The sequence below is a fragment of the Papio anubis genome, chromosome 15 (assembly GCF_008728515.1).
Source record: "Papio anubis isolate 15944 chromosome 15, Panubis1.0, whole genome shotgun sequence".
Taxonomy (NCBI): Eukaryota; Metazoa; Chordata; class Mammalia; order Primates; family Cercopithecidae; genus Papio; species Papio anubis.
Window position 1 is genome coordinate 61,510,189 of NC_044990.1, and position 21,940 is coordinate 61,532,128.

Below are 21,940 nucleotides of genomic sequence, written 5' to 3' on the forward strand. Positions count from 1 at the left end.
GCAATTGTGCTATGTATAACTTGTCACATCATTGTTAATTTGAAAAAAGTGGAAAATTTACTTAAATGGTGTTAGTTCACTTTGTCAGCTGCATGAAAAAATATACTTAAATATAGGCATGCTTAATATACACATACACCATATATATTTAGTATAGATTAAATAGTTAAATATTAAAAAAAGAGAATATGTGATATTGAGTGAGAAAAATTTACAAAAATGGAAGAAAGTAATCATAATGAAAATATTTAGCAGACCAGAATCCTAAAGCAGCTAACCTGAAAGATAAAATAGCTGGAGTGCATATTTGTTTTTCATAAGGAATACATAACTGACATCAATGCAATCATGCAAAAAAATCTTAAAAATGCAATTATCTGACAAGAAAGTTGAAGAATCAAAAATAATGTTGAACTGACATGGGATCTGATTTCTATTTCATTGATAAATATAACAAATTATAGCCAACTTCTATTAACAGTATGACATGTAATACCCTGCCAATATGTTAGAAAGCTACACCTTTTTTGAAAGCCAATCTGATAAATCTATCCATTCATTATATTCTAACTTGTAACTGCATTGCAGTTCTAGGATTGTTTTGAGGAATCTCATCAGAAATGTGAGCACTAATATATGCAAAATTTGCAAAGGTATTTGTTATGGGTTGAGTTGCTTTCCTGCCAAAAAGCTATGTTGACATACTAACTTCAACTCTCTTAGATAAGGTCATACTAGAGTAGGGTAAGACCTTACTCTAATATGACTAGTAGCCTTAAAAGAAGATGGCCATATGAGACAGACATGCAGAGGGAATACCCTGTGACTAGGAAGCAGAGATTGGAGTTATGCAGCTACAAACCACGAATGCAAGGATTGGCAGCAAACCATCAGAAGTTAGGAAGAAGCAAATAAGTATTTCTCTAAAGGTTTGAGAGGAGTATGGCCCTGCAGACATCTTTATTTTAGACTTCTAGCTTCCAGAACTGTGAGACAATATATTTCTATTAGCTTTAGCATCCTAACTTGTGACACTTTGTTGTGGCCACCCTAGCAAACTAATACAGTATTCGTGGCTGTGTTATATATAATGGCAAAATATTTGAAACTACTTACATATCAAAAAATAAGAAATATTGTAAATATTTATCTTTATGTATATGATAGAAACTTGACTTTAATTAAACTTTTAGTATCAAGAATATGTAATAAATTTCAGTTAATTGTAAGTGAAACAATTACATGATGACACTTCTAATATTTTTTCAGCATATTCATTTTTACATTTGTAGGCATTTGTTTGTTTCAACTACATTAGTAATAAATTATCAAACTCTTTTTCTCTGGCCCCTGATTTCAGCTTTGGCATTTTTCCTCTGTCACTTAAGGTATCTAAAATTGTTATCATATTTTTTGTGGTATCAAACTCAAAGCTTTCCATTTCTATCATGATTGTCCAAGCTTGTGGCTTTAGGGACTTGGAGTGTGGAGAGCAAAATAATCCATTCCTTTTCCCCATGTCTGTCCCTATGTTTAAAAGTAAATTTTCTTAGTAGCAAATAGAAAACAGTAACTGGAAAAAGGGTAGCCCTCTCCCACATCACTCTTCTGGGTGGCAATTTCTCTGTTAATGGCTGCTTAGCCAGGCACTGCTGTTTTAGGCGGTATAAGTGTGAATACTTAACAGAGTCCTCGGTGGCCTTGGTGCTGCCAGGTTCCATGAAGTGAAAATTCCATCACTTCAAACCTCTGAATCAAATTATTCATTAACTGCTAAGGTTTACTCAAAATTTCGGTAGCCCTCTTTGGTACAGTAACTACAGAACTTCTCAGGTCTTGTGTATGGATATGTATACATGTATATATAGATGTGTGTATATATGTGTATGTATATATGTATATTTGTATGTATATGCAGAAGCATATACATATATAAATAAACTTTATTTTAATTTTTGCTGCTCAGCCACGGGATTACTTTATTCATTCACTTTCATTCTTTCAAGACCCCAAATGATTCCTTTTCATCTTGTAGACATTCTCAAGCTTACTGAGATTTCTGTAGAGCATTTCTCTTTAGTTGGTTATGGTGTTTGGGTTGAAAAGAGCATGCTGTACATACTATTCCGTTCTCTATGGCATATAGAGGGAACAATTTCATACCATGGCTACTAATCTTCTGCCAGGTAGAAAATTCTGATGATTCTGTGACCTGCTTCCTAAGTTAAAAGTGGAGTCAAGAGGTGGTAATGCATCCTCTTCTGGCAATTCAAGTGCTCTTGCAACTTACATAATATATGTACATACCTGTACATCCTTATGTGACTATAGTAAACAATACTTAATATGCATAAGGTCACGGAGTCATAAGTGTTTGAACAATAACTGAGTAGTGCATTGTGTTGTATTAGTCCATTTTCATACTCCTATGAAGAAATACCTGAGACTGGGTAATTTATAAAGAAAGAGAAGTTTAATGTAGTCACAGTTTCATGTGACTGGGGAGGCGTCACAATCATGGTGGAAGGTGAGGGAGGAGCAAATGCATGTCTTAAATGGCAGAAGGCAAGAGAGTGTGTGCAGGGGAACTGCCTTAATAAAACCATTAGATCTCAAGATATATTCACTATCATGAGAACAGAACAAGAAAAACCCACCTCCATAGTTCAATTACCTCCCACCATGTCCCTCCCACAACACATGAGGATTATGGGAGCTACAATTAAAGATGAGATTTGGGTGGGGACACAGCCAAACCATATCAGTGGTGCTATTGTTTTGCTTATATTTTTTAATATTTCCTTTCGCATGTTGAATTTTGAAAATTCTATATGTTTTATGCAATATGTTTGGAATCAGAAAAATATCTATTATTAAATATATAAATTCTTAACATATTATTCCCCAATACAATAGTTATTTTATTTTTTAAATTTCACACAAATACATGTAATATTTGGTGTCTTATGCCCACTAGTTTTACCAAAAGACATATAGATTCATTGGTTTAATGCACAGGGTATAATTTGCTTTGCAGACAAAAATTTAGGTAGAAAAAGGAAAGTTTATAATTCAGTGATATATTAAAGCTTAGTGAAATGTTTTGTATCCACATCATATCAAACTATTTTCTACTCCATGACTGAAAAGTAAAAATGCGTTTTGTAAACAAACATCGTAATTTCAGTTGTTTAAGGTATCAAAGATTTTCAGAAACTCTATAATATACTTAAATTCAAATTTAAAAAAAAAGAGAGAATGCTGGAGGGTTAGCCACAGTGGCAGAATATGATATTATCCAAAGGTCTAATTTCAGATTATGCATCAACATTGTATCAAAGTCTATATTACTTGTTCTCTTACTACTAATAATTAAACATACAGCACTGACGAAAATAGTATCCAACCATTATAATGTGACAACTCACAGCACCGATTATTCATATTTACTATTCAAGACATTGACTTTCCTTCTTCTTCTTCTTCCTTTTTTTTTTTTTTTTTTTTTTTTTTTTTTTTTTTTAATTTTGAGACAGGGTCTTGCCTTGCTCTGTTGCCCAGGCGGGAGTGCAGTGACATGATCTTGGTTCACAGCAACCTCCGCCTCCTGGATTCAAGCAATTCTCCTGCCTCAGCCTCCCGAGTAGCTGGGATTACAGGTGCACATCACCACGTCCAGGTAATTTTTTTTTTATTTTCAGTTGAGACTGGGTTTCACCATGTTGGCCAGGCTGGTCTCAAACTCCTGACTCAGGTGATCTGCCCACTTCAACCTCCCAAAGTGCTGAGATGAGCCACCATGCCTAACTCTTTTTTAGTAAAATTTTTCCCCTACCAATTTCTTCTGCTGCATTATTTCCCTCAGTTGAATTTCAAAGTATTCCCTTTCTTTCTCTTGTTTTTAAAATGTCATCTGCACTTATAATAAGTAGAATCTGAGCAATAACGTTAGTTGAATTCTGAGAACCAATGAAAAGATGGACATAAAATCTGAAAGTCCAGTAGAATATATCATGTATAATAGTCATTAGTTTTCTTTTTATCTTAACAACATAGGCTTTATGTCAAACTTAAATATATTTTGCGCTTCATAAAAATAATTTTGACTTTGTTCCACCAGTAACCTAAATATTTAAAAATGTTTTAAATAAAAGAATCCCTTCTCTGTGTGCATATGTATAAAGTTCTCATTTGTTTGTAATTATGATTGTTATTTCTTTTGGAAGAAATAATATCTGTAAAATTTATAAGGAAATAAATAGTGAATGTTAATAAGTAAAACATATAGATATTGTATCATAAGAATATACTAAGGGAACTAACATCATAAAATATGAAAAAAATATTGTCATTTGTCTTTAATACAAAAGTGTAAATGCCATTGATTTCTTCTTTTTCAAAAGTGGATAATGGTATCCAAGTATATAATTCTATTATTAGGGAAAATGCATTCAGAAAAATATTGAGAAGCTTATTTTTCATAAAGCCAATTTAAGAAGGATAAGCCTGAGTATCATAAACAAATAAGAGGAGGTAAATTTCTCTACATAATCATATAAAATGAAACACGAATTCCTGGAGCATCCATGAAGATAGGAAATGAAGCACCCGCAAATATTTGGAAGAGAAAAAAGGGGAAAATTAGGCAGAAGTCAAGATATTTAAAAGTAGAAGGAAATATTGACGTCATCTTTGTTACAGATTCAAAAATTAAATGACTATAAGTAAGTAGCAAAGTATAGCAGCAGTAAAACTACTGAAACTAAATTTCAGTAATACTGAAATTTAAATGCATGCATTCAGAGAAAAAATTTTAATATATGTATAAAAGAAAACAATAAAACTATAAATATTTAGGCATATATGTATATAGACACGTTCACATACACACACATATCTTTCAGTCTCTTAGTACAGTACAGTATTCCAGAAACATTCATTTGATAATAGTCTGTTTCTCTCATAAAATATTAATTTGTCTGTTATTCAGATTGCCCTTCTCAAGGACAATTGGTTTGTGTATATTTAATTTGAAAGAGTATCATTGAGATTCATGACTAAAACTTCTCTTTCTGAAATACCATTAAAGTATTTTCAATATTTTTAATCAATATTAGCCAAGAGAGAAGTGGACACTATCCATCGTTTAGCAAATGCAGCAGGACAATTTGGATTGCTGCTTAAGTACCCGTTGTCCAGATTACACAGACAAGAACATCACTACACTGAGAAATAACACTTCCAAAAGTACAGTTCAGAATTGGTTATATTTCAAGATTACTTCAATATTAAATTGAGAGAAGTTATATTGAAAGTCAGTTTTATTCAGAGTCATTTGTTTCTTTGTCATTTTCCACAACATTCTAAACATAATGTCATATTGGCTTTACCCCGTGTCTAACAAGGCACTCTCCTAGAGGCATATTTGAATGACTTTCCCTGCTTGCAGTTTGAGTATTAAGTGTTACTTGTTATGATTTAGAAAGCTTTACTCACTCACAAGCACCCATTCGTTTCCTCAGTGCATAATATGTTATTATTTTCCCTCATTCAGATATTAAATGTTAGTGTGAAGCCAAAAAATTGAGTGATTAACTTTCATCATAAATTAAAGTAAGTTTCAATATTAAATTGTACATATCAACTGAAAAATATACCCAATAAATTCTAATAACGACACTGTCCCCACAAGTCTGCCTTAGATAATTTGTTTTCAGAAGTGGCTCTGGAAATTATATTTGTTTGCCTAAGCTTTTCTAGCTCTATAAATTGTCTTTTCTATTTTATTATTTATATTGGAGATACTTTTGATTTAGTTCATAATCTTTCTGCAGAAGATACAATGTATATTTGTGCTTCTTCATACATTATACATGACAATAAGCAAAATTTAAAGCAGTGTAAGCAAAAGAATAGTTATCTTTACTGCAAAGTAAAAAATTAAGCCAATTCAGCAAAAGCCTTGAAAGTCTAGCGGAAACATTTTCACAGTCTGCGTATGTGTTAAATAATCCCTTCAAATACGTATGTGTATGTGTGTGTGTATATATATTTTTATACGTATATATACACATTTGTATATATGTATATATATTTATAAGTGTATATATATACATTTGTGTCCGTGTGTGTGTGTGTATATATATACACTTTTTTCTTCAGAGAAAATTGAATGGTTTAGTAAATTGAAAGTGGCTAGTAAGAACACACGGTGCCCTCTGTTTACAGTAATTGTGTTTAGTATGGTAGCTCCAAGTCTACGTTCTTCCATGGGATTTGTTTAAAAGAAGACAACACTAATTTTAAATTTCCACATAAGGGCTGCAGCTATTTCAGTTGGGTATATAGCTTTCATACAGAGAAGGTGTTGAAAAACAGGAATCTGACCCAGACATTCTGTAGTTCCCCTCAGCTCAACTAAACTTTAGATAGGTTTTTCCCTGACTGTATACCTCTGACCTCTTGGCTTAGTCCATTTGAGCTGCTGTAACAAAATATATTAGACTGGGTAACATAGAAACAACAAAAATTTATTGCACACAGCTCTGGAGCCAGAAAGTCCAAAATCAAAGTATTGTCAGATTCATTGCTTGGTGAGGGCTTGCTCTCTGCTTCAAATATGGTGCCTTCTTGCTGTGTCCTCACATGGCAGAAAGACAGGAAGAAACTACGATGCTTTCTTCAAATGTTTTAGTAATGAGGGTGTGGCCCTCACGAATTAATCATTTCCCAAAAGTCTCTACCTCTAAATACTATCACAATGGTTATTGAGTTTTAACATATGAATTCAGCAGGGACACATACATTTAGATCACAGCACCTCCCTTCTCATAAATTACTTCAGAAATTTGCAATTATAACATTTTCTCTCCTCGTTTGAGAAGTAAATTTTCTCTCAGCTTCTTTCCAGTTGTGTAAACCAATGGAAGTCTTTCTTAAGGACCTGGAACTCATCACTTTGGAATGTTATCATCAAGAAATAATAGCATTCCAACCTGTCATCTTGGTTTAAGTGTCAGAGCATAACTTAGATAAGTACCAGCTAGCAAACATAGATGGTCTAAGTGCAATGATGTACCTTCCTTTCCCTTAACATCCCCTAGTACTTTCCCACTACTCCACCCAGCATTTAAAATTCATTCTGTCTTTTGTTCAGGGGAGTTGAATTCAATCTCTCTACCCTACTTCTACAACCTTTTACTCCTTTGCAATAATCTTAGACAAATGTCATCCTTGCCTGTTTAACTTCATTCAGTGTAATTTTTCTTTACCAAGTCTTTATCTAAAACCACTATATAGAATAATTTCTGGAGAATCTCTTTCTACAAAACCTTAACTTCATAGTCTGACTACATTTGAGTGTGGTAAGTTGGGCCTTTTCAAATTGCCTGAGAACTTGTTAATAGTTAGAAGTTTAATTATTTTTATTTATGTACTTTATTTTCAGGAACTGTAGCCAGTCATCCCTTAGTTTTTATTCTCCAGCCAGGAAAAAAAAAAAAAAAAAGATGTCTGCAGAAGAAAGTCAGCACTCGTATTCTGGTACATCAGTCTACATGTGACAATTGTCCTAGGTTTCTTGACTAGTATATGACAATTTTCCTGGGTTTCTCCCTTGACGAGTATATGACAAGGGCTAGATCTTGGGTCTTCTTCATGTGGACCCATCAGATGTCTTTGGTCCTTCCTGTACTTAAAAAGAGAATGTTTCTCTAACAAAATGTAATTTTTAATACAGTTTCAGATCTCACACTTGATTTTTTTCATTGTTTGGTTGTTTGAAAATTCTTATCATTTTTTTCATCTTTATTGAAGTTTAATTGACAAAAATTGTACATATTTAAGATGAACAATATGATGTGTTGATACGCATACACATTGTGAAATTATTATAATTGACTAAACACACTTATGGACTCACATGATTACCATTTGTGTGCATGTGTGTGTGTGTGTGTACGCATGGTAAAAATAACTAAAAGCTAACCTCTTAGCACATTTCCAGTGTAAAATATAGTATTATTGACTAAAGTCACCATGCTGTACATTAGCTCTTCAAGACTTTTTCATCTTACAACTGGAAGTGTGTGTCCTCATTCACACTTGTTAGGGGTAATGTATCCCAATGAGCACTTTCTGTACATTTCTGAAATTATTCTCTGAAAAATGTACCCATACATAGACACTTGAATGTCTATTTAAATTTCAGATGGTTGATGAAACTCTTTGCTGTGAGGTGCATATTATTTAATACCATTCTACTGCCAACAGCAACTTCTCTCCATCTTGAATTAATAAGAGTACACTCCTCTCTGCCCCACTATTAGTTCCAGTTTCTTTCTAATGTTACTGCTTAATATTCTCAACTATATGAGTAACTGAAGGTAAGAGTTTCATACCAATCTGGTTCTACCTCTTATAATTCCTCCTATAAGTTCAGAGACAATTTTTCTATAATATTGTATTTCCCAAGACAATGACACTTTTCAGAAAAAGTGAGTGAAATTCTACTTGAAATTGTAATTTGTTCACTGTTGCTGATCACTTCAATAAGATTTTCTATTAAAACTGTTGTTCTACAAAATCTTAACCAGGCTATTATATCTGCTTTAGCTAAGTTTACTCTTAAACTGTCATTAAATATTTTCAATTTTTTAATGATTATCTTCTTGAGTGTTACATTTTTACTCATACTCACCACCTTAGAAAGAACCTACCCAGAGTTGCCTTATTTATATAAGTAGAGTCCAATTATTCCATCAAAAATCTGCTCTTTTATTAACCTCCTTCTGGTAAATGACTATGAATATGACCAAAATATGCCAACCAGAAATCCACAAATTTCATCACCCAAGACAAAGTTTACTTTCTCATATTATCCAAGCTGTCAGAGAGTTTACAAAGTCCATAGCTAAGTGTTATTTTTCTACCTAGTTAATCTTGGATCAAGTGGTCGTAGTTTTTTTAAATAATAACCTTTATGATGGATTTGGGCCAGTACTCTAGAGAATTGACAGACAGACTGATTATCAGTGCTGTGACAGTGATTCACCTTATTTCTGCACTCAGAAAGGAAAACGTGTGTTCAATGACTCCACTGGCTCAGAACGGACATCCGTCTTTGCTCCCTTGCTCTTATAGCAGTGCATATCTTTGTCTCTCATCATTTCCAGGAAAAAATAATTTTAAATTCCATGCCTCAATTGATATAAGTAGGCAAATTTATTTCTCTCCTTGTTTACATTGTACTAAAAATGAACATATGTTATTATAAAAATAAATTTACATAACATTTTATTTGTGCATTTTATACTTTTATGTTTTAGTCTCTTTTATAATCCAGAAAGTAATTAGAACAATGTGAGCAGTTATCAGCATGCTATTTATGCATTGTGTAATATTTGTAGTCTTAATCACAAATCTCCAGTCAAGATAGCATTTTCTACTATCTTCTTTTTTTTTTTTTTTTTTTTTTTTTTTGAGACTGAGTCTCGCTCTGTTGCCCAGGCTGGAGTGCAGTGGCTGGATCTCAGCTCACTGCAAGCTCTGCCTCCCGGGTTCACGCCATTCTCCTGCCTCAGCCTCCTGAGTAGCTAGGACTACAGGCGCCCGCCACCTCGCCCGGCTAGTTTTTTGTATTTTTTTAGTAGAGACGGGGTTTCACCGGGTTAGCCAGGATGGTCTCGATCTCCTGACCTCGTGATCCGCCCGTCTCGGCCTCCCAAAGTGCTGGGATTATAGGCTTGAGCCACCGCGCCTGGCCCTATCTTCTTGATAGAGGTACAGAAAAGACACAGAAATTCAAGTCCAAAATCATCCTTTTATTTCCTCTGGTGTGGAAGACGGATAATAGACTTTTAGGTGACCTCATGATTCCTGGTTTCTGGTCTTTACATTCTTGGATAATCCCTCCCTTGGTTGTGTAAAGACATGATTTACTTCTTTTTTTTTTTTTTTTTTTGAGACTGAGTCTTGCTCTGTCGCCCAGGCTGGAGTGCAGTGGCGCGATCTCGGCTCACTGCAAGCTCCACCTCCCGACTTCACGCCATTCTCCCGCCTCAGCCTCCGAGTAGCTGGGACTACAGGCGCCCGCCACCTCGCCCGGCTAGTTTTTTGTATTTTCAGTAGAGACGGGGTTTCACCATGTTAGCCAGGATGGTCTCGATCTCCTGACCTCGTGATCCACCCGCCTCGGCCTCCCAAAGTGCTGGGATTACAGGCTTGAGCCACCGCGCCCGGCCGACATGATTTACTTCTAACCAGTGAAACATGACAAAGGTCATGAGAAGTATGTGATTGTATTGACATGATTACAGAACATTGATAAGATTGTAAAACCTATTTGTCAAGCATCTTTCTCTCTTCGTCTTTCATGCAGCATGCTCTCTCTCACTGGGTTCTCCTTTTCTCTTTTCATTGCTGGTTTTGAAGAAGCAAGTTGTCATGTGTCCTATCGCTACAAGGCAATAAATTCTGACAACAACCTGAGAGAGCTCAGAAGTCGATTATTTCCCAGGCAAGCCTCAAGATGAGAGTGCAGGCTAAATAATGACTTGACGTCAGCCTTGGGAGTCCAGAAATAGTCCAGCTAAATCTTACTTGGATTATTGAACCATAGAAATGGTGAAATAGTAAAGGTGTGTTGTCTAAGCCACTACATTTATTATAATTTATCATACAACAATAGAAATTCACAATATCTACAAATACTGCTTTTACTTTTGGATTTTGTTTTTTCTACTTTATTTACTAATATCATACATTCGCTATGTAGGCTTAAAACATAAGTCACCGTAAATTTTTCTTTTTTCACCATTATGAGCAACAGCTAGTCTTTTAACAAATTCCATTAATTTCATTTTAGTAAGATTACTCCACCTGACCACCTCTGTCAAATAATGGAAGCTTTCCATAACCCAGAAATTTTTGTTACGTAGATTTCTATTTACATATCCCCACTCCCTATCCTAGAAAACCAGTAATGTGATATCAATCATCATAGATTAACTTTACTTGTTCTAAAAGTTTTTAAAAATTGGAATTATACATTTTGTACTCCATTGCAGTCCTAGCATAATAATTTTCAGATTCACCCATATTTGTGCATTTTCTTTCCCCATTCACCCTTTAATGGACTTTTGTTGATTACAGATTGAAATTAAGATCTGATATGATTAAACTTCTTTGAACACTGATGCATTTGTCTTTTTGTAGACTTTTTTATTACTCTTGGCAACTTATCTAGGGATAAAACTCAGCCTATGTCTGAGTCATAGGCTAAGGGTTTAACATTATAAAAATCTGACAAAGAATTTTTGAAAAACAGTGTGATATTTTACACATCAACCAGAAATGGATAAAGTTTTAGTTACAACCAATTATCATCAGAACTTGATACTGTAATTTGATGTAACTCTAGCCATACTGGTGTGATGCACTGCCTCACTAAACATAAATTGTATTGTGATAGTCATATATAAATGTTTAGTAAATACTTACTGTACAATTTTCTAGGCTTTCATTTTATTAATCAGATAAACTCATTCATACTCCAACCACACGTTCTACACACAATTATAGCATTCTGTTTCAATGGTATCTGTGATTGACTTATTTTCTTTCTGTATTAGTCTCTACTTTCTCATCTTCCTGTCAAATTCTAATAATTTATCAAACAGTAAGTTCACGTCCCTTGGGAATTATTCCTTTCACAGCTAAGTCAAAACAAATATCTCCCTCTATCATCGTTTTAAGCAATAATTTTTAAAGTGTCATTCCACAACCAGCAGCATAAGCACAACATGAGAACTTGTTAGAAATTCAAATTATCTGGGTCCTAAAGTATACCTACTAAATAATAACCTCTGGGGGTGGAATCAACCAATCTATGTTTTAATAATTCCTCCTGATAATTCTGATGCCTGCTTAAGTTTGAGGGCATTGCTCTTTTTTAGGATATCACTACTTAATATTTTGTATGCCAGTTTATGAATCTGCATTATTCTATTGACTATGAGCTCATTGTAACTAGGGATTACAGGTTATTCATTGTTCTACCACATATAATACTAAGGACCAAATTTTGCACAGAAGAAAAAAGCAACGATTCCTTGCAGAATTAAACTATATTGAAAGTAAAATAATTTGTTATCTTTTTTCTGTATCAACTGAGTATTGAATAAATGATATTTGTTTTAAAATGTATATCATTTGCTGTAGTTTTACTGTTAGCTATTTCCTCAAAATAAACACAATCAGAAATATCAAAAGACATATGTTGAATTTTAATTTTAATATTTAATAGAAACAGTTTATATGCAGAGACACTAGAATTTTTTTCTCATTTCTTTCCTTTCCATGTTAAGTCTGTCTTGGAAGAGGAGATATCTATACACAGGGACAGTAGAAATAACTAAAGAAAAATTTTCTTTCTCAAAAGCAATTTAATATACTTTTCTTTTAGAGGTCATTGCTATCTATCTCTTCTCATTGGACGTAACTCTTATGGTGAATAATTAACAAGGTTTTGTTGTTTCATTGTCATCCTCTTCAATGTTGTCGATTAGTTGATTGATTTGCATAAGGAAAACTAACCTATCTGATTATTTACAGAGATGAGATAATCATATACTCGGTCTCAACTGAATACTCAAGTATTTACTTTCACAACTCTCTTTTTTTCTATTAGTATTTGAAGACCACCTTTGGAGGTATGTGATCTTTCCACAGTGCTAAATTATTATAGTTATAATATGATTGATACCCTCCACATTCAGGAATATCTCACACATAGAGTAAGAATGCCCTTTAACAAATTATTTTGGTACATAATCATTGTATATATTTATGGGGAACATGTAATATTTTGATACAGGCATGAAATGTGCAATGGCTGACTCAGGGTAATGTGGGTATTCATCACCTCAGGCCCTTATCATTTATGTTAGAAACATTCCAATTGTACTCTTACAGTTATGTTAAAATATAAAATAAATTATTGTTTACTATAGTCATCTTATTGTGCTCTCAAATACTTCATCTTGTTCATTCTAATTGTATTTTTGTACCTATTAACCATCCCCACTTTATCCCTCCTCTCCCTACTACCCTTCACAGCTTCTGGCTATCATCATTCCATTTTCTATGTCATGAGCTTTTTGTTGTTGCTGTTCCAAATATGAATAATAAACCAGGGTACTTGCCTCTCTGTGCCTGGCTTATTTCACTTAATGTAATGTTCTCCAGTTCCATCCATGTTGCATGACAGGATTATTTTTAACACACTGCTCTGGACAAACAGCACCCAATACAGCTTTTAAGTTACTTATTTTTTTTCTCATCACATTCTGTTTTAGTTTTGATGATGTAACACTACAAGAGTAAACATACAGTTACTGTTTAAGATTTTCTGTATACAAAAATCATACAATGTAAGTGTATTGACTATGAATTCTTTGAGATAAGCTTAATTTTTTAAAGAGAAAATTGGATAAATGTATAGTAATAGATTGTTTCTATGCACAAGTGGGATAAGATTATCTAATTCACTTCCACTGAATTGTTTCTTATTTAGAAAAGTCTGCCTAAGTGATTTGTTTTTTCATTTTCTATTTTGGACAGAAAACAAAAAGCTGAGACTAAACTCAGCCTCTCACTGGAAATTTAAATAAACCATCTATGGTTAATAATACCATAATTGAGTGCCACTAAAATTCCATATTCATCAGACACACAGGGTTGCAAGATTACTAGAGACTTACTGTGTCAGTATTTACCCAGATAATTCTCCTACAATTTATTAATAATAAAATCAATATGTACTGTATTTTTTAAAATTCTAGAATCCTAATCATGTCATCAGTCAGCAAAGCATCTGTTTCCACTGCATGTGGCACAGTTGTATTCAAAGCATTTATGATGCAGTAGAATTACAGTGATGAAATAGTTACTTTGTGTTGTTGTCTTTATATTCACATTATTTCTACATACACACACATGTGCATACCCACACATATATCCAAATATATATATGAACCTGTTGAAGAACCCTTAACTTAAAGCGAATATGCCACTGGTTACAAAAATCTCAAACAAGTTTCTTTGTAACCATTACCCATCAAATTTGAGAAGCAGTATTTTAATAATAGCATCACAAGTCAATCATTCAATAGTTTATAAATCAATACAAAACAGATGACCGTGTCATTATTTTGTTGTTAAGGTATTACTCCATAACCTCCTCCTATGGCTGTTGTGGGTGATACTAAGGAAGCATTACGTGTTGTCCTAGACCATGTTTTTCCATTTTCACTTGGAGGCTCCAGTAAACGGAAAGGACGTGATGGAAGTATATCTTCACCTGCCTTGATCCAGAATTGAAAATGTGACTAAAATACGCGTGTTGGACTTACCTTCTAGTCCTCAATAAGACCTTGAACATATTTTAAATATCTTAATAAAATATGTATTTTACTGTAGAAATAACTTGAAAAGTTTTACTTAAAAAAAAAAAAAAGTACATGTTTTAAGCTACTGCTTGCCCATCTTTGACCAGAAAGCACCTACAATGTGAGTGATATTTTGGCATGCCCTCAGTTAATGTTTTCTATTGTAGTCTTTATTTTTTAATTTTAATTTTAATTTGTATTTATTTATGTATTTATTATTATTATTATTATTTTTTTTTTTTTTTTTTTTTTTTGAGACGGAGTCTCGTGCTGTGTCACCCAGGCTGGAGTGCGGTGGCATGATCTCGGCTCACTGCAACCTCCAATTCCCTGGTTTAAGTGATTCTTCTGCATCAGCATCCAGAGTAGCTGGGACAGGTGCGCATCACCATGCTCAGCAAATTTTTGTATCTTTAGTAGAGACAGGGTTTCACCATGTTGGCCATGATGGTCTCAATCTCCTGAACCTGTGATCCACCCACCTCGGCCTCCCAAAGTGCTGAGATTACAGGCGTGAGCCACCATGCCCGGCCATGTATTTATTTTTAAGAGGAAGTCTGGCTCTGTCGCTCTGTCGCCCAAGCTGGAGTGCAGTGGTGCAGTCTTGGCTCACTGCCACCTCCGCCTCTTCCTGCCTCAGCCTCCCGAGTAGTTGGGATTACAGGCGAACGTCACCACGCCTGGCTAATTTTTATATTTTCAATAGAGACAAGTTTTCATCATATTCACCAGGCTGGTTTCAAACTCCTCACCTCAGGTGATCCGCCTGCCTCAGGCTCCCAAAGTGCTGGGATTGCAGGTGCGAGCCATTGCACCTGGCTCTATTGTGGTCTTTAGAAAACATACAGTAATATTATAGCCAGTTATATTGTTTACAATACTTGGCCAACATAAGACAATCAATAATTCTCAAATGTGTAGCTTCATTTAATCCCCTTATTTATTAAACACAGACACACAGACATAAATAAAAACCACTTTCCTTTGTCTACACCCTTGATTCTCTCCAGGTTAGTATCCAGCAACCCTTCAAGCCCAGTGCTCTGAATCCCTCCATTATCTGGTCATTTAAAGGTGGTAAACTTCGTGTTATTTTTTATTATATCTTAATAAAGAAAGTTGGTGTTAGGCAGTATTTCTGTTTTCTCTGTTGGTGAACATTTGATTGATTCTGTTGTTATTTTCTTTTGTTATTGTTGTTTGTTTTGCCTGTTAACAGATCCCCTTTAAAAAATAGATATAATTATTCCTAAATCCCTCTTATACCTTTTTGAAATATTATACTTTATTATCTTAAAGATGTAATTACCAAAGCTTCAAAAAGTTGTTAGAGCTCTGAAGATAGATATCTGAACCTATGCTAAAATCATGATTAAAACTGTGTAAAAGAACAAAGTAACAACTACTGATATCTACCCATTTATATATAGAAACCAATATTTTCCTCCAATGAAAGAGTTTGCAAACAGCTGACCTCTGTAAGCTTTTGCCAATGACACTACATGTGTAGTTGCTAATGCTATGTTTGTGAAATGCTACTGAAGTTATTTTTTAAAATAATTTAATTTCTGAAACATGTTATTCTCTACAACTCAAATAATTCACATACATTAATTACATAGTTCAGGTATGTAATTTGTGAATGTGAATATTTATACAGTATTTTTAGTATGCCATGCTTACTTTGAAAACATTAAAATAGATAATTTTCGGAAGCTACTATGAATTATGTCTACTGTAGAATACTATTATCTTATATCCATAACTTGGAACTTCATTTTTACTTGTTTAAATACACATTTACTGAATAGATACATGTATCAAGATCCATTTTATTAATTTAACTAATTAATTAATTTTATTTTATTTATTTATTTATTTTAATTTTTTATTATACTTTTAAGTTCTAGGGTACATGTGCACAATGTGCAGGTTTGTTACATATGTATACATGTGCCATGTTGGTATGCTGCCCTCATTAACTCGTCATTTACATTAGGTATATCTCCTAATGCTATCCCTCTCCCCTCCCCCCACCCCATGACAGGCCCCAGTGTGTGATGTTCCCCTTCCTGTGTCGAAGTGTTCTCACTGTTCAATTCCCACCTATGAGTGAGAACATGCGGCGTTTGGTTTTCTATTCTTGCAATAGTTTGCTGAGAATGATGGTTTCCAGCTGCATCCATGTCCCTACAAAGGACATGAACTCATCCTTTTATATGGCTACATAGTTTTTCATGGTGTATATGTGCCACATTTTCTTAATCCAGTCTGTCACTGATGGACATTTGGGCTGGTTCCAAGTCTTTGCTATTATGAATAGTGCCACAATAAACATGTATGTGCATGTGTCTTTACAGCAGCATGATTTCTAATCCTTTGGGTATAGACCCAGTAATGGAATGGCTGGGTCAAATGGTATTTCTAGTTCTAGATCCTTGAGGAATCGCCACACCGTCTTCCACGATGGTTGAACTAGTTAACAGTCCCACCAACAGTATAAAAGTGTTCCTATTTCTCCACATCCTCTCCAGCACCTGTTATTTCCTGTCTTTTTAATGATCTCCATTCTAACTGGTGTGAGACGCTATTTCATTGTGGTCTTGATTTGCATTTCTCTGATGGTGAGTGATGATGAGCATTTTTTCATGTGTCTGTTGGCTGCATAAATGTCTTCTTTTGAGAAGTGTCTGTTCATATATTTTGCCCACTTTTTGATGGGACTGTATGTTTTTTTTTCTTGTAAATTTGTTTGAGTTCTTTGTAGATTCTGGATATTAGCCCTTTATCAGATGAGTAGATGGCAAAAATTTTCTCCCATTCTGTAGGTTGCCTGTTCACTCTGATGGTAGTTTCTTTTGTTGTGCAGAAGCTCTTTAGTTTAATTCGATCCCATTTGTCAATTGGCTTTTGTTGTCATTGCTTTTGGTGTTTTAGACATGAAGTCCTTGCCCATGCCTATGTCCTGAATGGTATTGCCTAGGTTTTCTTCTAGGGTTTCTATGGTTTTAGGTCTAATATTTAAGTCTCTAATCCATCTTGAATTAATTTTCATATAAGGTGTAAGGGAGGAATCCAGTTTCAGCTTTCTACATATGGCTAGCCAGTTTTCCCAGCACAATTTATTAAATAGGGAATCCTTTCCCCATTTTTTGTTTTAGGCAGGTTTGCCAAAGATCAGATGGTTGTAGATGTGTGGTATTATTTCTGAGGGCTCTGTTCTGTTCCGTTGGTCTACATCTCTGTTTTGGTACCAGTACCACGCTGTTTTGGTTACTGTAGCCTTGTAGTATAGTTTGAAGTCAGGTAGCATGATGCCTCTGGCTTTGTTCTTTTGGCTTAGGATTGTCTTAGCAATGCAGGCTCTTTTTTGGTTCCATATGAACTTTAAAGTATTTTTTCCAATTCTGTGAAGAAAGTCATTGGTAACTTCACTATAGCATTAAGTTGTTTATTATGGTGTCCATAGAAGAGAAATAGATGAGGAACTGATTAAATTTTTTCTTGATCTGTATAAGTAGAAGAGCTCTAGTTTAAGTTAATAATCATGTTGCTTGATCATTAGAACATAGAGCCACAGCCTCGGCTTTAATTTTAAGACTTGAGCAATAAAGTCATAAAGTCTATAAGTTTATAAGACTTATAGACTCAAAACCCCTTGAGTGAAAAAAATAGGTCCCCTAGAATAAAGACAACACAAGTTTCAAAATCTGTACTGATTATCTTTTTCCCAGTTTTCTCAAAAAAGACAGGAAATTTTACTATGGTCACTCTGCACTGAGGAAAAACAAATAATCAGGTTTGGGGAAGGTTATCAGACACTGGCTCTGAACTGACATGAATTTCAGGAGACCCAAAGTGTCACTGTTGTCCAGCAGTCAAAGTTGAGCTTATGGGGTTCAGGTAATCAGAAGAGTCTTAGCTCAAGTCCATCTCACGATAGATCCAATGACTTTCTAAACTCATCTTGTGGTTATTTCCCCAGTTCTGGAATGCATAATTGGAATAGACATAACAACAACAGGCAGAGTCTCCAGACTGGTTCTCTTATTGCAGAATGAGAGCCATTGTGGTTGAAAGTTCAACTGGGACACCAGAACTGCCTGCACCTACACAAATAGTAAGCTAAAAGTGGTAACGCATTCTAGAAGAAGTGTAGACATTTGTACCATCTCATGGAAATGAAAGATGCAAAGGTGGTATTACCATTGTCTCCCCATTCAGTCACCTATTTGGTCTGTGCATAAAACACAGGGATCTTAAAAAATAATAATGGACTGTCTTAAATTTAACCAGGTAGTGACTCCAGTTGCTGCTGGTGTTCAAATGAGGTTTCACTTCTTGAACAAATTAACATAACTCCTTGTACCTGGTATGTGGCTATTCACCTAGCAAGTGTCTATTAGTCAACAAAAGCAGTTTTATTTCAGCCAATAAGCCAGCAGTATACCTTCCTTCTCCTACTTAAGTGTTATGTAGCCCTATGCCATCACTTAGTGTGCAGGGATCTATTAGGTTAGTGCAAATGTAATTGTGGTTTTTGCTATTAAGAGTAATTTACTCTTCTGCACCAACTTAATAGTTTGCCTTTTCTGTTCACAAGACATTACACTAGTTCATTTCATTGATGGCATTATGCTGTTAGGACCTAGTGAGTAAGAAGTAACAACTACCTTAGACTTACTAGTAAGACAATTGTATGTCAGAATATGGGAAATAAATCTCATAAAAATGCAGGAGCCTTCTACCTTAGTGAATTTTCTAGGGATACGGTGCTTTGTGGCAGATAGAAAAATATCATCTAGGTGAAGGATAAGTTATTGAATCTGGCCCCTTCTACAATCAAAATAGAAGCACAGATCTCAGTGTGTCTTTGATTTTTGAAGGCACCGTATTTCTCATTTTGGTGTGCTATTCTGCACCATTTACCAAGTGACAAAAAAAAGATTGTTGTTGGCCCCGCAATAAAACAAAGTTTTGCATAAAGTTCAGGGTGCAGTGCAAGCCACTCTGCCTCTTGGGTCATATTAGCCAATCTATCCAATGGTTCTTCATGTGTCAGCGACAGAGATGTTTTTCTCAGCCTTTTACAGGCTGCTATAGCAGAAGCCCCTAGGATTTTAAAGGAAATTTCTGCCATCTTCTGCAGATAAGAACTTTTGTTGTGAGAAGCAGATTTGGACTTGCCACAGGGCCTTAGTAGATATTGAATGTTTAATCACGGGTCATGAACTTACCATACAACCTAATCTGGTTATCATGAAGTGAAAGTTTCCTCAATCCTCAGTCCCTTGAATCAGACATGTGTACCAGCACTTCATAATCAAAAGGAAGTGGTATATATGGAATTATTCTTGAGCAGGTCCTTAAGGCAAAAGCCATTTACATGAAAAATTGGTATAAATGTTCATAGTTTCCACTTCTGTTACATTACCTTCTCTATTCCAATTCACCCCAACAGTATTATGCATATTCCCTGTAATCAGCTGACTCAGGAAGAAAAAATTGGGGCCTTATTTACAGATGATTCTCCATGACATGCAGGAACTACTTGAATGTAAATTGCTACATCACTGCAATCACACTCTGAGATAACTCTGAAGGACAATGGTGAAATGAAATCCTTTCAATGGGCAAATTTTTGAACAGTGTACTTGACTGTTCATTTTTCTTAGAATGAGAAATAATCAAATGGACAATTGTGTACAGATTCATGAACTGTGGCCATTGATTTGTCTGACTTGTCAGGGACTTGGAAGTAACATGATTGGAATATTGGAGAAAAGGATGTCTGGGAAAAAGAAATGTATATAGATCACTTCAAATGGGCAAAACATGAAAATATGTGTATTGTATGTAAATGATCACCAAAGGGTTTCCTGAGCAAGGAGGACTCCAGCAATAAAGTGATTTATAATGATCCTCTCTCTGGATGCCAGTCAGTCTCTTTCCCCAGCTATATCTTGCATTGCTCAATGGGTTCATGAACAATGTGGTCATTGTTGAAAGGATGGAGGTAAGGCATGGGCTAAGAAACATGGACTTCTATGACATGACTGAGGACATGATCTGCCAACAGCAGAAATTAAAACTGATTCTCCGATATGGCACCATTCTCCAGAGTGATTAGATTATCCTGGTGGCAGTTTGATTGCATTGAATGGCTTCTATCCTGGAAGTGGCAGCATTTTGTTCTTACTAGAATAGACACTTACTCTGGATATGGATTTACCTGCCTTATATGCAGTTAGCAAAATTTTCCATTCATGTACTTACAGAATGACTTATTCACTACCATTGTGGTCTGTACATCTGTAGAGCTCTACCGTTCTAGCTTGCTTCTTTGAAGTAACTCACTGCATGGCAAAGAAAACATGGCTATGAGCCCAGGCTCATGGATTTCAATGGTTTTACCACTTCGCTTATCTTCCTGAAGCAGCTGGCTTGGAAGAACGATGGTATCATTTTTGAAGACTCACCACAGCACCAGCTAAGTGGAAATACCTTGTAGATATTGGACAATATTCAGCAAATATTGTCCAATATTCAGCAAAGTTTCTATGTGCTTAAAATCAGCATGTCATAAATGGTAACATTTACCCTGTAATCAGAATTCATGAGTTCAGAAATCAAGGGGTGGGTTTGGAAGTGGCTCCACTCACTATTTCCCCTAACAATGAGCTAGAAAAACTTCTGCTTTTTGTTCCCACCACATTAACCTGTATTAGTCATCTGAGAGGTCATAGTTTCAAAAGCCTTCCACAAAGAGGTATATCATTCATCTCACCGACCTGGAAGTTAAAATTGCTACCAGGCGCGGTGAACTCTTCATGCCTCTGAATCAACTGGAAAAAAGAAAGTGACTATCCTGGCTCAAGTGATTGCTCCTGATTATTAAGAAAAAATCAGACAGCTACAACAAAATAGAGGTAAGGAACAATATGTCTGGAATACAGAAGATCTTGTAGGGCATGTCTTAGCATTCCCATGCCCCATGATTAAAGTGAATGGTAAACTACAACCACTCAGTTCAGGCAGCAGGACTAATAATGGCCCAGACTATTCAGGAATAAACATTTGGTCACCCCACCAGGTAAATCAAACAGCCAAGGTGCTTGCTGAGGGCAGGAAGAATGTGGACTAAGTAGTGGAATGTGGTAGCAGCCAGAAGCATGTGACCAGTTGCATAAATGAGGGCAGCTAATTGTTATGAGATTTATTTCTTATTTTGTTATGAGTATGTGTGTACATAAAATATTTGATTCTCCCCCCAACTTGTTTTCGTATTACATAACATAAAACATATTAATAATAATTAACTTTACATCATAGTATTTAATTTCTAGGGTATTAAGGAGAAGGGTGACCATGACCCAAGGACTTCACATCCTCTTTTGGGAAAAAGGTTAATGTGTTTTCTATTGTATGCAGAATTATTGTGTCATGTTAGGTAAAACTACAACTTTATTTCTGTCTTTATTTGAATATTTAGT